A 12,409-nucleotide genomic window follows, 5' to 3' on the forward strand; every position below is an offset into this window, starting at 1 on the left:
ATATCTGACATTATGCACTTGAATTACTGTATTGCCCTGTGGCACCCAGTTACTCTTCTGCAGTATTCCGAAGTGCACAAATTCACAGAGCAGTTTAAATCTAAAAACCAGAGGTTTTTCCATCTGTCTATGGAGAAGTCATTCTGGATTCGCAGGGAGACAGTTTAGTAGGATTTTAGAGTTGACAGGTGTAACTTCTGGTTACCCGTTCAGATCTGACGTTTGATGTTACAAATCTCGGGGACCCACCGTGGTTGACTTCTCCTCCCTCTGATGTGTCCAGCACATAATGTGTCAAGTGCGATCAACAGCTCTTACGTAGGTCTGTTGGGGAGGGAATAATTAAATGGTTTTGCCCATCCAAAGCAATTTATCCTCCACTCCTGTGCATACGGACAGAGATACTCTTTTTTTTCCTGTTCGTAATCTTTTATATTTTCATTAAGGGACAGAACTATAAAGAGAGTGCAGAGTCTCTCTCTTACGTTGACTACTGGAGCTTGCTGCCTGTATTGCCTGCCAACACGTGACATTTCAAAGGGTAAAAATCTTCACAATCTATCTGGCATATCTGCTCGTAATGATGGAAAAGAACAAATTAATTCCTGTTCTGTGCTCCAGAAAAAGCCATGCACAGATGTAAAACTCAGTCGCGGTGACCCTGCGTTTCACAGATCTCTCTGTACAAGGGTTTCAGTGGTAAATACAATAATCAGAATTTCTGTGGGCTCTAACCCATTGCTGTGTATGTTCAGCTGTTTGCATTATCTGTCTCCGCTGGTAATGTATTATTTTTCGCCCTTAGGTCGGAAGGTGAAGAAAGTGTGCTGCTTAAATCTGCCCAAACTCCACAAAAAGGTGCATAAAGGTAATGAGATTTAGGGTTTCATCACGTTAATTGGGTAATCGTTACAGGTAAGTCACAGCACTTAGAGGCTGTTTCATCTGCAGACCTCAGTTTGCCACGCAGGTAGTATTCTCACTGCACCGCTGAGAGGTTGTTCTCTTCTCAGTCGCGTCAGGGAGCGTTTGGATTGGGCAGAGTGAGTGTAGTAGAGAATCCATCTAATGCTCACAGTGGAAACAATCCCGAGAAATAGGATCTAGTCTAATCGAGGGCAGGAAGCAGAGTACCCCCGCAGAGCTCCCCGCTGCCAGGAGCAGAGGCTGCAGAAGCGAAGTTTTATGGCGGCTCTGCCTTGCTGTATCCCGGCACCATCTCTCTGGGGCTGCACCCACCTCCGTGTTTTGAGGAATCAACCGAAGTGTGATTCTGTAAATTCCACAAACTTCAGATTTTGAACCCGCAGCCCTACCGGGAACAAGAATTGCTTGAGATGGGATTTGTTCTAAATGTGGGATGTCTGCAGGCTGCACAGGAGTACTTGCGTTGGAGTATTTATCAGCCTTTTCTAGCTGATGTGTTCCCTGCCTAGAGCAAGTGGAAGGGGACAGCTACCCTGTGCTCTCTAGACTGTTTATTCTAAGGGGAAATGCAGTGGCCTTCAAAGCGAGGGCCAAGCATTGTGTTGCTTTTTGAAGGAGCTGCGTTCTGGGTAGGGGCTTACAACGGTACAGCTGTCCTTTCAGAAAAACCAATCTTCTCTACGTTTTTTCTTTCTGTTTCTGACGGGCTGGTGCCTAACTGTGAGCTGGTAGTCAGATGAAAATTCTTCCAGCTACAAGCTCAGTGTTTCCTGCCTGTGTGCCTTTTTGTTTACTGAAAATACCCCGTGTACCTGCACAAGGCTTCAACCAGCTTCGTTTTCTTGGCTCTGAAACAAGATCATGCAAGGAGGGAGTAAGTCAGCTGCTGGGAGGTAACGGCTTCTTGTTCAGATGGACAATGGAAGAATTAAATCTAGTGTTCTAGTTAGAGCTACTTTTGATAGCAAAAGAATGATTTCCTGCAGAAAGGATCAGTGTTTTTTTAAAGCCGTTACTGGAATTTCTGCCATCATATCAGTGCTCTCACTGTATAAATGATAGCTTTGGCAATCTTGTCCACTTTCATACATCCTCGCTATGGTGATTCGCACCATCACTAGCCCTGAACCACTCAATTTACTTCTTTCTGTATGTCCATAGTATCCCTGGTTTCAGTGAGACCCCAGTAAAAAGAGCTAAACCATGGACAAGTCTAAGATAAGAAGATTAGATATGCTCTTTAGAATAACAACATTTGATGTCTTAAAGTTTCTAAATTCATTAAAATGGCTAGCTGATAACTTTAATTAAAGGCTGGAAGGGACCTTAAAGACCATCTAGTCCCAACGCCCCTTTTTTTAGGTCAGGCATTGCCGTTTGGTCCTGCACGGGGTGCCGCTGGCTGGTACAGACCTGCTGGTGTGACGAGCCTTGCTCTGCGTCCCGCTGACTGCTGCAGATGCAAAAGCTCAGACCTGATGCAGCAAGTGCCCAGAGCTAAACCCAGTGTTTTGTTTCGGTTGTGGTTCTGCTCTGGAGCTCTACAATGTTGGCTTGGTTTTGTGTCGTCGTTGTGAGCTTTCTGTGGGATTTGTTGTTCCGTGTTGCTGTCCTTCCTAGGGGAATGGCGCTGGCTTTGTACGCTGCGGGCACAGCACACACTCGGTGCTTCTCTGCACTGTTCTCTGGGCTGGGCATCTGCCGTGGGGAGGCTGCAAAAGCCACTTGGAGGCTCGGTGCAGCTTAAGGAGGGGATAATTTAACCGTACTGGCTGCTTTTGAAGCAAAACCACTGATTTTCTGGAACTTTGTTCTTCCATCAGAAACAATTACTGCCCCAGAAAGCAAATATTTCAAGCTAATGTCAGCCTGTGGCTTCTTCCCAGGAAAGATGGTGAATGTGATGGCAGTGAGAGGCAGATACTGTGTAATGTGTTGATTGTGGGACTCGGGTTCTAGAGAGAACGAGAGTACTGCCCCTGTGTCTGTGAAGCCCTTCATCTGACGGGGGAAACTTTCAGCAGCAGCAATCATACTTTGGGTGATTGTGTACCCTTGGTGCAGGGGGGAAAGCTGCTGGGAATGAGTGATCTCGCAATCTAATGAAGGGAAAAAAACCAAACAACAAAACAAACCAACCTGCCATCACATTCCTTTTTATTTTCAGACCACTGATAGTCTAAGCTTGCCCATACAAACATGGCTCAGCTTCAGATATTAAAGTTTTGTGCCATTCTTCACACTCCCAATTAAACATCTCCGTTTTCTCTCCTTTCTATCTTTGTTTTACAGGTATACATTTCAGAATGACTCAGATGGAAATCAGGAAACACTGCATGCCTTGTCCTCAGCGAGCCCAGCTGATGGCTTCTGGACCCCTTCCACAGTTAAAATGAGCAGACTGTGAGCAGGGTGAAAAGCATCTGCCTGCCAGCGCTTTACTTGGTTGAGGGCCCTCCTTTCACAGACAGGACATGACTCTATATTACTTTATTTTTGGTTTGGGAAAGGCTTCAGTCAGTACTGCTTATGCATTCACTCAGGCTCCTTCATCTTGTTAACGTTAGCCTGGCAACTAAAGAGTCGGGCAAAGCTGCCGGGCTGCCGCTGGAGTGTGGCAGTTCCATGTCCCTCTGCTCCGAACAGGGAATCAGCTCCTCATATAAGAGAAAGAGGAGAGCTGGCTGAAGGGCCGGCCGAATCACTCGGGTTGCATTTTTGCACTGCCTAAAAGGCGGGAAAGGGCTGATGTTGTTGTTTCTGGTTAGGAGTCTGTATGCATATTTAATCTTTTCTGTGAATGATTTATATTGGCAAAATAATTTTCTTTGTAGCTAAGCACATGATGATTTTTCCCGCAGTCTTTGTTCTCAATGCTCAAAATCCACTTGGGAGTGAATTTCTAGTGAGTGAGAAAGAGCTCATCATTTAGAAGGAGCTGAGGAACTAGATAAGCAGGGTTGTTAAAATAGTGGTAAAGGACCAGATTCAAGTACAGTGCTAAACTTTGCAATATCTCCTCTAGGGGTTTAAATCTGGCTTTAAAAGCAAAGGAACTGTTCTTTAACTTCCCAGAACGTCATCAGGTGGTTATTAAACAGCCTACTGAAAGGGTGTTAAAGCTAATCACATTAAATCCCTTCTCTCTGAAGCCAGAAGGCAGCTGTTCTTTTAAGACACCTGAGCTGTGTGTCCACCTTAATAAATAAAACTCACTGGAGCTTGAAATAAAGGCCAAGAATAATACCACAGGGCTGGGTAACAGTGAAACTGAAGCACCCTCTGCTGATGTCATTAGTGGCGACTGGGTTCTTCACTCCAGTGTCTCCTGTCCTCCTCTGCCCGTCCCCCGCGTATGCTGCCAGTTCTCTGCCTGGGGTGCCCCCTTAAACCAGAATTATTGGACGTTCATAAATTTGGTTTTCCTTCCAGCGAATATGAGGAGGAGCAGAAATCCTCTCTGCTGTTGGGCGAGCTGCAGATTGCAAATAGCAGTTTTCCCCTCAGTACTCACAGTACTGCTGTTTCCCTTAACATAATACTGTATATGATAGAAGTGCTCTCGGTGCCCTTTGGAGTTTGAGGGGGTTGAATGGGACAGTCGAGGGCTGTTGTATCTCACAAGGGCAAATGCATTTCCAGGGGTCAAGTTTGGGGGCACTCGTGTGTGGCCATGCTCCCTTACCAGCAGTGTTTCTATTGTAACCGAGCAATTGAACCTATTTCTGACTCTTCTGTGTGCTTGTTATGACTTTATTTTCTTTTTGGTTTTGAGATTAGATAGATCTGACTCTTAGCTCCTTATTTTTGAAGAGCTTACTTACCACGCATAGCATTTTTGTATTGAGAATAAAGGAGCTGCCAGTCCTCCTCACAAGATCTGAGGCAGAAGGTTGGTGAAGGATCTGTGGTTGATTGTTCTGCCGCTGATCACTGGGCAAACATTTTATTTTTATTTTGTCTTTTGAAGCTCGCGGAAGGAATCCGTAGAATGCAAATGACAAGTAAATGTAAAAAGCATGTTTTGGTATTAAATGTGTTTGCAGCAGAGTTTTACGCTGTAAAACATGGCCACGTGTGTTCACAGCTCTGTATAAAGTCTTGCTAACGGGTACGAAGATTCCGTTCCCTAATGTGAGTTTAAGCCCATTTATTTTGCATCTGAAAAATGCTGTGTGGTTTTTCTCTTTGCTCCGCAACCTCCAACCAGTGTGCTCCACGTTCTCCAGCCCTGCTGCAGGCGACACGTGCTCTCTGACAGCAGAAACATAAGCCCCGAAGACCGTTTGCTCAATTGGAGAAACGCTCTGGGTCTCTGGAGGGATGCGGGGACGTCACCCAGTGCACTGGAGTATTTTTACTCACTCGATTTCCCAAACTGGCCTCAACCTAAGGTTGTGGGCTACTCAAAAATGTTACTTGTGTGAGGTCTTGGTCTTGACTGAACAGACTAAAGCAGGAATCCTTGAATATTTCAGCATGAACTGTGACTGCTGCCCAAACATGCTTTTTTGCCCTGTCTGGAGGTGTTGGGATGTCGTGTGTCAGCCTCGGAAGGTGATTTATCAACAGAGTTTGACATGTACCAGGCCATTTTCCTCGTCTGGTAGAACAGAGCTACCATCTGATTACGACTTCACTTACAGGCATCTGTTCTGCCTTTCGTTTTCCTTTCATTTCTCTGTATATTTTTTTGGCACTACCTGAGGAGAAACATATTTGCTCAGTGGCTTTTCAAAGTACGCAGGCTGGATGCTTATTTAAAGTAGTAAATTTAGCTTGTCCAAGCTGACAAATGCATTTGTTTGTGTCTTGTGTCTTTGTGTGCATTTGGCTGTCAGGCATGAGGATTGCACAGCCTTCCATTTTCAGTAAAGATGTTTCTGAAGTATCTCTATAACTGCCAGAACAGATGTTGGATCCTGGTCTGACCTTGTCAGCTAAGTGAGCCAGGCGGCCCCTCACTTTGTTTAGAGTTTAACACCACCAGCTTACACCAAATCAGTCTGTCCTATTTGGCACCGTGACTGAATTGTCAGGCGCACAGGAGACATCATCCCTGCTGACGGAGCGTGTGGGGGCAGAGGTAGGTTTGGGGATCTCGTCTCTCAAAGTGGATAGTAGAAGAAATAAAACGATGTATTCTGCACACAAAATATGGTCCCAAAAGGTGTAATGGGGGCTTCTGCTGTTGGCTTTTCAGCCCTCTAGACTGTGTGGCCCACAACTGATGCAAGGGCCTGGGTAGAGTTGCAGAATGAGCTCTGGACAAGTTATGTTTATCCAAACCCTGGTCTACCAGGGCAATCTCTTGTGGTTACGTTTGCCAAGGAAAACTAAAATTCTGCATGGACAGTATCATCTCAGATAATATCCTCAAGCAAAACGTAAAGCAGAGGGATAAATACTCCTGTTGTAGCTTTATAAATTCTGATGAAGTAACTCTTAGCAAAACTGAGTGGAAGATTCCTGGCGACTTCAGTGTTCATTGGATCGAGTCTGGAGAGCTGTTGTCTGATGCTGTTTTGTCTGATGCTGTGGCTAACTACTCCCCCATGAACAGCTTTAGCAAAGCATTTTCAGCTGGCGAATGCAGATTGGGTTCATTTGTCTAAAGCTCAGCAATGACTTTCTCCTCTTGTAGGCTGAAGGTGAGGGGAAAACCCCCTTACACATCAGTCTCTTTTTGCCTCAGATCTATCAGTTCTTCCTAGATGTGAGCAGTTGTCTTCATCAAAGCTCGTTTCTCTGCAGGACTCATCAAGTTTGTTTTTTTTTTAATTGCTGGTGGGGAGCAAAGGGAGCTCCCTAGTCCTACACTAAACGACATGAGCAGGGGGTTGATCCCAGTGCCCCTATGTCTGTGGTTCCCAGTGGCCCTTCATCGTGATAAGGCTTATGGCAGCCACTGGATGACCTACATCGTTTCTGAACACATCGTCATGCTTTGTCTTTTGATCTTAGAGCAGGGGTATCAGCACAGAAGGAATTCCTAAAAATTATTTCTGTTTTCAATGTGTCAGTGGTGGAAGTCTGCTGAAGAAGTTGGGTGTCTGGATATGGATTTGTCCAAGTCATCATTCAGCCTTCGTGCCAGCATTTGTTTGCATGGTTCAGATGCGCTGACTGTGACTACCTTCGGGTGAGAGGGATTTAATTCCACATTTTCAGGCTGATGCTCCACGAGGGAGTGGCTAAGGCCGGAGATTTGCTGTAGGATAAGCACCTTATGCTCACAGTGCCATCTGGTCAGCCTCCGAAAGCGTTATCGGAGAAATCAGGTCACTACGGTGCCTGAGAGATCCTCAGCTGAGGAGTTGTCTGTCCTCTGCAGCCACAAGAAGCTCTCATACCGAGCCCAGTTTTCTGCCAAGACTCCAACTGCATCCAGGCTGTTAGTTCAAGAGCCGGTCAGTCCCAGCTGCAGTAGAGCGCAGGGGCTCTCAGGCGGTGATTTATCTTTGCGTAGGAGGCATTCAGGCCCGAGTGCACACGCAGACGCCTGCTCGATGGACGGTTGTGATTGCCCACTGGGCACTGGTGCAGTCTCCCAGCTGTGTTACTGTGCACACACATTGGTGATGGGTGTAGAGCAGTGGCACCAGCTAACGTGTCCTGGTTAACAGGAACGCTGTTCAGAGGCTAAAGAGCAGCACTTCCCCTCGCCTGGCAGGCAAGGTCGCACCTGGAAATTAGGTCAGTGAAGAAGAGTGGTTTTCTGGTGGGTTCTGGGATGTTTGGCCATCGGCACTGATCCCGACCTCGGCGGGAAGCAGAGGTATTCCTGCGGCACCATCCTGCACGGTTTGCCCGGTCTCTGCAGCACGCTCTTAAAACTGGCTCCCGAAGCTGGAAGAAGTGCGCTGGGACGTGCTGCCCCTCCCGGGTGGGTTCTCAAAGCAGAACTTGCTCTTCGCTTCGTTGCAGAGCCCTGTGTCACAGTCAGTGCCAGCTGTGTGGCACGTTCACTGAGCAGTGCTAAAACCCATTTGCATTCCAGAATTTTCCCCAGGAGATCAATATGCCTGGGAAGAAAGATGTTTTCATACAGAAAAAGTGTGAAGAAGTCCATCTGTTTACAAATGCTATCAGAGAAACAGTGAGATGGTTGACAACAAGATTCTGAATGAGATGAGATAATGCAGCAGCGTCTGCAAGTCCCTCTTTGAAGTGCTCTTTTCAACTCATTAGCTTTCCAGTTGTTAACTTTTAATTACTTGGGAGACAATAAATGATGGCAATTGTCACTGGGCTCTTATCTTGAGGTTGTTTGAATGTACCAAGGTTAAACAATTCAGCATTGTCATTTGACTTAGTTAAATATCTACCAAGGCTGCTGCTTTCTCCTGCAAGAATCTTCAGGTGAGTGGATGATGAAAAGGGAGATTAAAAGAAAATCTGAGCTGAAGTCACATCTAGTAAAGTTTATGTGCGTGGTTGACCTTAACCTTATAAACTCCACCTTTGATGATCTTTGAAACGAACTCCCCTGGATTTCCACCAATTTAAGTCAAGACTGAACAGTTTTGAAAACAGATCCTTCAGTCTGAGAAGTCAAGCCAACCTTTTCTTTGAAATTTTATTTATAAAATGTGCTTTACACCTTTTCCTGGCTATTGAACAAAACTTTATCTCTGCTTCCTTCCCCAACTTTCTTTCCATGCTTTCTTCTGGTCCTACACATGATTTTACAGTTTTTGATGCCAAGTCTTCCTCGTTGGTTGTTCTCACTGACCAGAAAAGTCCTCTTCTCTCTCTTGACGTGATGGTCCCCCACCCATTCTTGGTCTATGTGGGATCTTATCCCAGAGAAATTATTCTGCTCTTTGAATTTCCTCAACTTTTTTTCCTTGTGCTGAACTACTTTAATTTGTCTCCATGGAATTTCAGTCCACGAGACTGACTGGAGTGCACATTGTCAAAAAGTCGTGCTATAAAAGGGTGCTGCTCTGCATTTGTTGTTTCCAGACATTATTTTTGTACCAAGTGAGATGAGGAGCTAGGAAATTAAAATAGGGCATAGAAATTAGGCACTCAAGCGATGAAGATATAACTTAGTTTAGAGGTGAAGATGAAAGACTTAGAGATCAGGCTAGGGGCTAGAGGCCCGTTAGGTAAAAGATAACTAAGATTAAATAGGATAATGGATGATAGTCGATGGGCCAGAGAGCAGAACAACGTAGAAACCTTGGTTAAGGGAAGCTGCGAGGGAACGCTTCCTGATGGAATAGGGAGACAGCCCTAAAAACTGGTCAAACCCAACCCCATGGTCCGGCCTGAGCCCAGGAACCGAGGTACAAAGCTCAACAGTGAGGAAGAGGAGCTACTTCATCTCTGCGACCCCAGCCCACGAGCACCGGGACACACTGCGCAGACGCGACTGGAAGGAGACCAGGACAGGACGTATGAAAATGACTTTCAGGCTCATTATAATGTGAGGCGGGGATAGGTCATGCGTGTGTATGGATGTGTTATCAATATGTGATGCTTTGCAGCACAAAGCCAGGACAAGGTGCCAGGGGAGGGGCACACGGCTGTGGCAGAGCCGTCCCCCCTGCGCCTCGGCGCTGAGTAAACACACCGGCCTCACAACCACCGGCGTCCGCCAGTCACAAGGGCGGTCTCAGTTACAGATCTGAGCATCTCTGTTTCAGGGCACCCTGTCATCATCTTAAAGTCACAACCTGAGCAGGGATTTTTCTGTCATTTAACTTGTATTTCAGCCTTTGCTGCCATAACTTTGGATCGTGTAATCTCCGTTTCCAGATGTGGAAGTCTGTTCCCAGATACTTGATGCGTTTCTCAAATTAACATCCATTGTGGAGATTCTTGCTATAGAGTTCTATTGATTTATTTTATTGACCGGTTGTTGGCCAAATCATTCAAATAAGCGTAGTACTTTGAGATAAAGTACCCGACTGTGCGGGAGGAGACAGCGAGAGCACAGTGCTCGTAGTAGAGCCAGAAAGCATGCAGAGCCAACTTGCTCTAGCCACGTTCAGCTGCTTGTTTTGGGAACCAACGTGCGTACAGGACTGCTTCCCGCAAGAAAAATGCTAGATCGTTGCTGAAAAGTGTTATGTGGGAATAGAGTGATAGCGCCATGTGTTTCTGAGGTAAAGCAAATTACCTCAAAGCTGAATATTTACAGAATCACAAAATCATCGAGGTTGGAGAGGACCTTGAAGCTCCTCCAGTCCAACCGTTAACCCAGCACTGACGGTTCCCAACTACAGCAGATTCTTAAGCACTGAATCGACCCGACTCTTCAACCCCTCCAGGGATCCCGGGGACTCCCCCCTGCCCTGGGCAGCCCATTCCAACGCCCAACAGCCCCTTCTGCACAGAAATCCTTCCTCAGAGCCAGCCTGACCCTGCCCTGGGCAGCTTGAGGCCATTCCCTCGGGGCCTGGCGCTGGGGCCTTGGCTCCAGAGACTCATCCCCCCTCTCTGCCCCCTCCTGGCAGGGAGTTGCCGAGGGCCAGGAGGTCTCCCCTCAGCCTCCTCTTCTCCAGACTGAACCCCCCCAGTTCCCCCAGCCGCTCCCCAGCAGACCTGTGCTCCAGACCCTGCCCCAGCTCCGTTGCCCTTCTCTGGTCACGCTCGAGTCATTCAATGGCCTTTTTGGGGTGAGGGGCCCAAAACTGAACCCAGTAAGTGTTCAGTTCATTTAGGCCTTTTGTTATAGATAGGAAATTTGCTGAAATACACCTTGCTTTCTAGGTTAAGGAGAAGCTCTCACGTAAGGCTGCCTGGATGCTCGGATTTCCTCTTGTTGAAGGCAAAGGCTGGGGTCTGCCTCGGCCACTTGGCTCTCCCGGATCCCAACAAGTTCCCAAGCCGAGCTGTGGGATTCCCTTCTAAGAACGGTTGAGGCACACGCCTGCGTTCTCAGCAAGAGAGGTAACAGGGAGATCCATCTGCAACCACGTGCCTGGGATTTACCCGAGTCAAACCCCGTGGCCGCGCAGCCCCTGTGGCCTGGAGCGAGGGCGAGGGCTCACCTGGGGCCAGTCTTGCCCCTCCTGTGCTGAAGAGCCGAGTGTGGTTGTCCACGGCGGTGAAAGGAGCATGTTTAATTTTGATACACACCCTGGTTCAACAGGCCACATCACTGCCTTGTCAGCAGCACCTGCACAGCGCCGGCCGTGGCTCGCGTGCCAGCCCCGAGTTACGGGAGAACACGAGCGAGTCCTTGCTCTGCCTTCACAAGTCTTGTTATTTTTCTCAGCCGCACCGAGTAAACTATAAAATCTTGATTCACTCCTTGTTCACACCCCAGCTCTGAGTTATGCGTACAGTTTTTACAGGAAAAACAATGAACAGCACTAGTTCTCCCATAAATTACATTGGGCTGTCTGTCTGCGGGTAAATGGCATCCTTCCCTCCCACAGACCTGTGTCGGGCTCCGTGGCACCGCATCCATCAGAGATCATGCTGCCCAGTGAATGCAGGTATCTAAATTTATCTGGATATTCTCAGGACTATTTGTTCTTTTTCCATCCCCCTCAAAACAAAACAAGAAGAGGGACATGCAGCTTTCAGAGAAGCAAGGTTACTGAATTGTAAATGGATTTTGCAGTGGTCTTTAAAAGCCTCTGAGCTAGTAAAATATCTTAGCAGGAACTTTAATTACTTAGCAGCTGTGGCAAATGTTCTCCTTTCCCCTGTTACCTGCAGTGCCTTTTTTGCAAACACTATAAAACACTCTCTGGCAGACTGCAACCAGGAGGAGCCGTCTCTGAGGTGAAGCACTGGGAGAGTTACTCTTTTTTTCTCAGGAATTCCCCAGACCTTCTCTGTGCCACCCACGGTGAATGATAATAACTTACGATAAATCATGCAGGAAAGTGCTCTGACATTTTTGTTTTGCAGCCTAGTATTTTTTTCTGAGGGGATGAAAGCACTGTCTCTTTACCTATCTAGAAAAAAAAAAACCAACAAACCCAACACAAAACAACCAACAAACCACCACTGCAGTTTGTTGGGAGGCACTTTGACATCTCTTTGAAGGTCACTGTGGCAATGCTGAAACTGTTGGATGTTTGGTGTCTGCTCTCCCTCTGATTTCCTCCCGCTGTCATTTCTTAATTCCTTTGGAGATACCGACATCGCAGCTGCGGTTCCCTCATGACAGCGTCGTATAAAACCGTAGCGTGGCGTTACCTGTGTTGTGGTGTGCAGGATAGCAGGGCTGTCTGCCCACACAGAGGGGAGTTAAGACCACTTTGTCCTGAGGAGCCCTGGGTACTTTGTGTTCCTAGGCCATTACCTTGTGTTTGCTCTCTACCTGTGTAACTTTTATTGGTCCCTGATGCAGTACGGTGAGTCATTTCTCAGTTTGTGCCGAGGAGAAACGCTATCCAAAGTCCAGTGAACAGGGGCCCACAGAGAACAAAAATTGGTTTTATTTAGATATATGCATGGAGTTTGGCATTTAAAATGCTCTAGCAAGAGAAGATTCCAGTCTGACTCAACTGTA

The 12,409-nt window shown here is 46.9% G+C and overlaps 1 long non-coding RNA gene across 1 annotated transcript in view; it reads left to right on the plus strand.

Annotated features, from left to right (window-relative positions):
* LOC113481900 overlaps positions 1 to 5,647 on the plus strand; it is a 6,688-nt gene extending 1,041 nt beyond the window's left edge. The window contains exons 2-3 of the long non-coding RNA XR_003398743.1: positions 806 to 868; positions 3,220 to 5,647. This is a non-coding gene — a long non-coding RNA (uncharacterized LOC113481900). The remainder of the gene's footprint in view (positions 1 to 805; positions 869 to 3,219) is intronic.
* Positions 5,648 to 12,409: the final 6,762 nt, after the last annotated feature.

This window comes from Athene cunicularia (assembly GCF_003259725.1).
Source record: "Athene cunicularia isolate RWA chromosome 6 unlocalized genomic scaffold, athCun1 chr6_part2, whole genome shotgun sequence".
Lineage (NCBI taxonomy): Eukaryota > Metazoa > Chordata > Aves > Strigiformes > Strigidae > Athene > Athene cunicularia.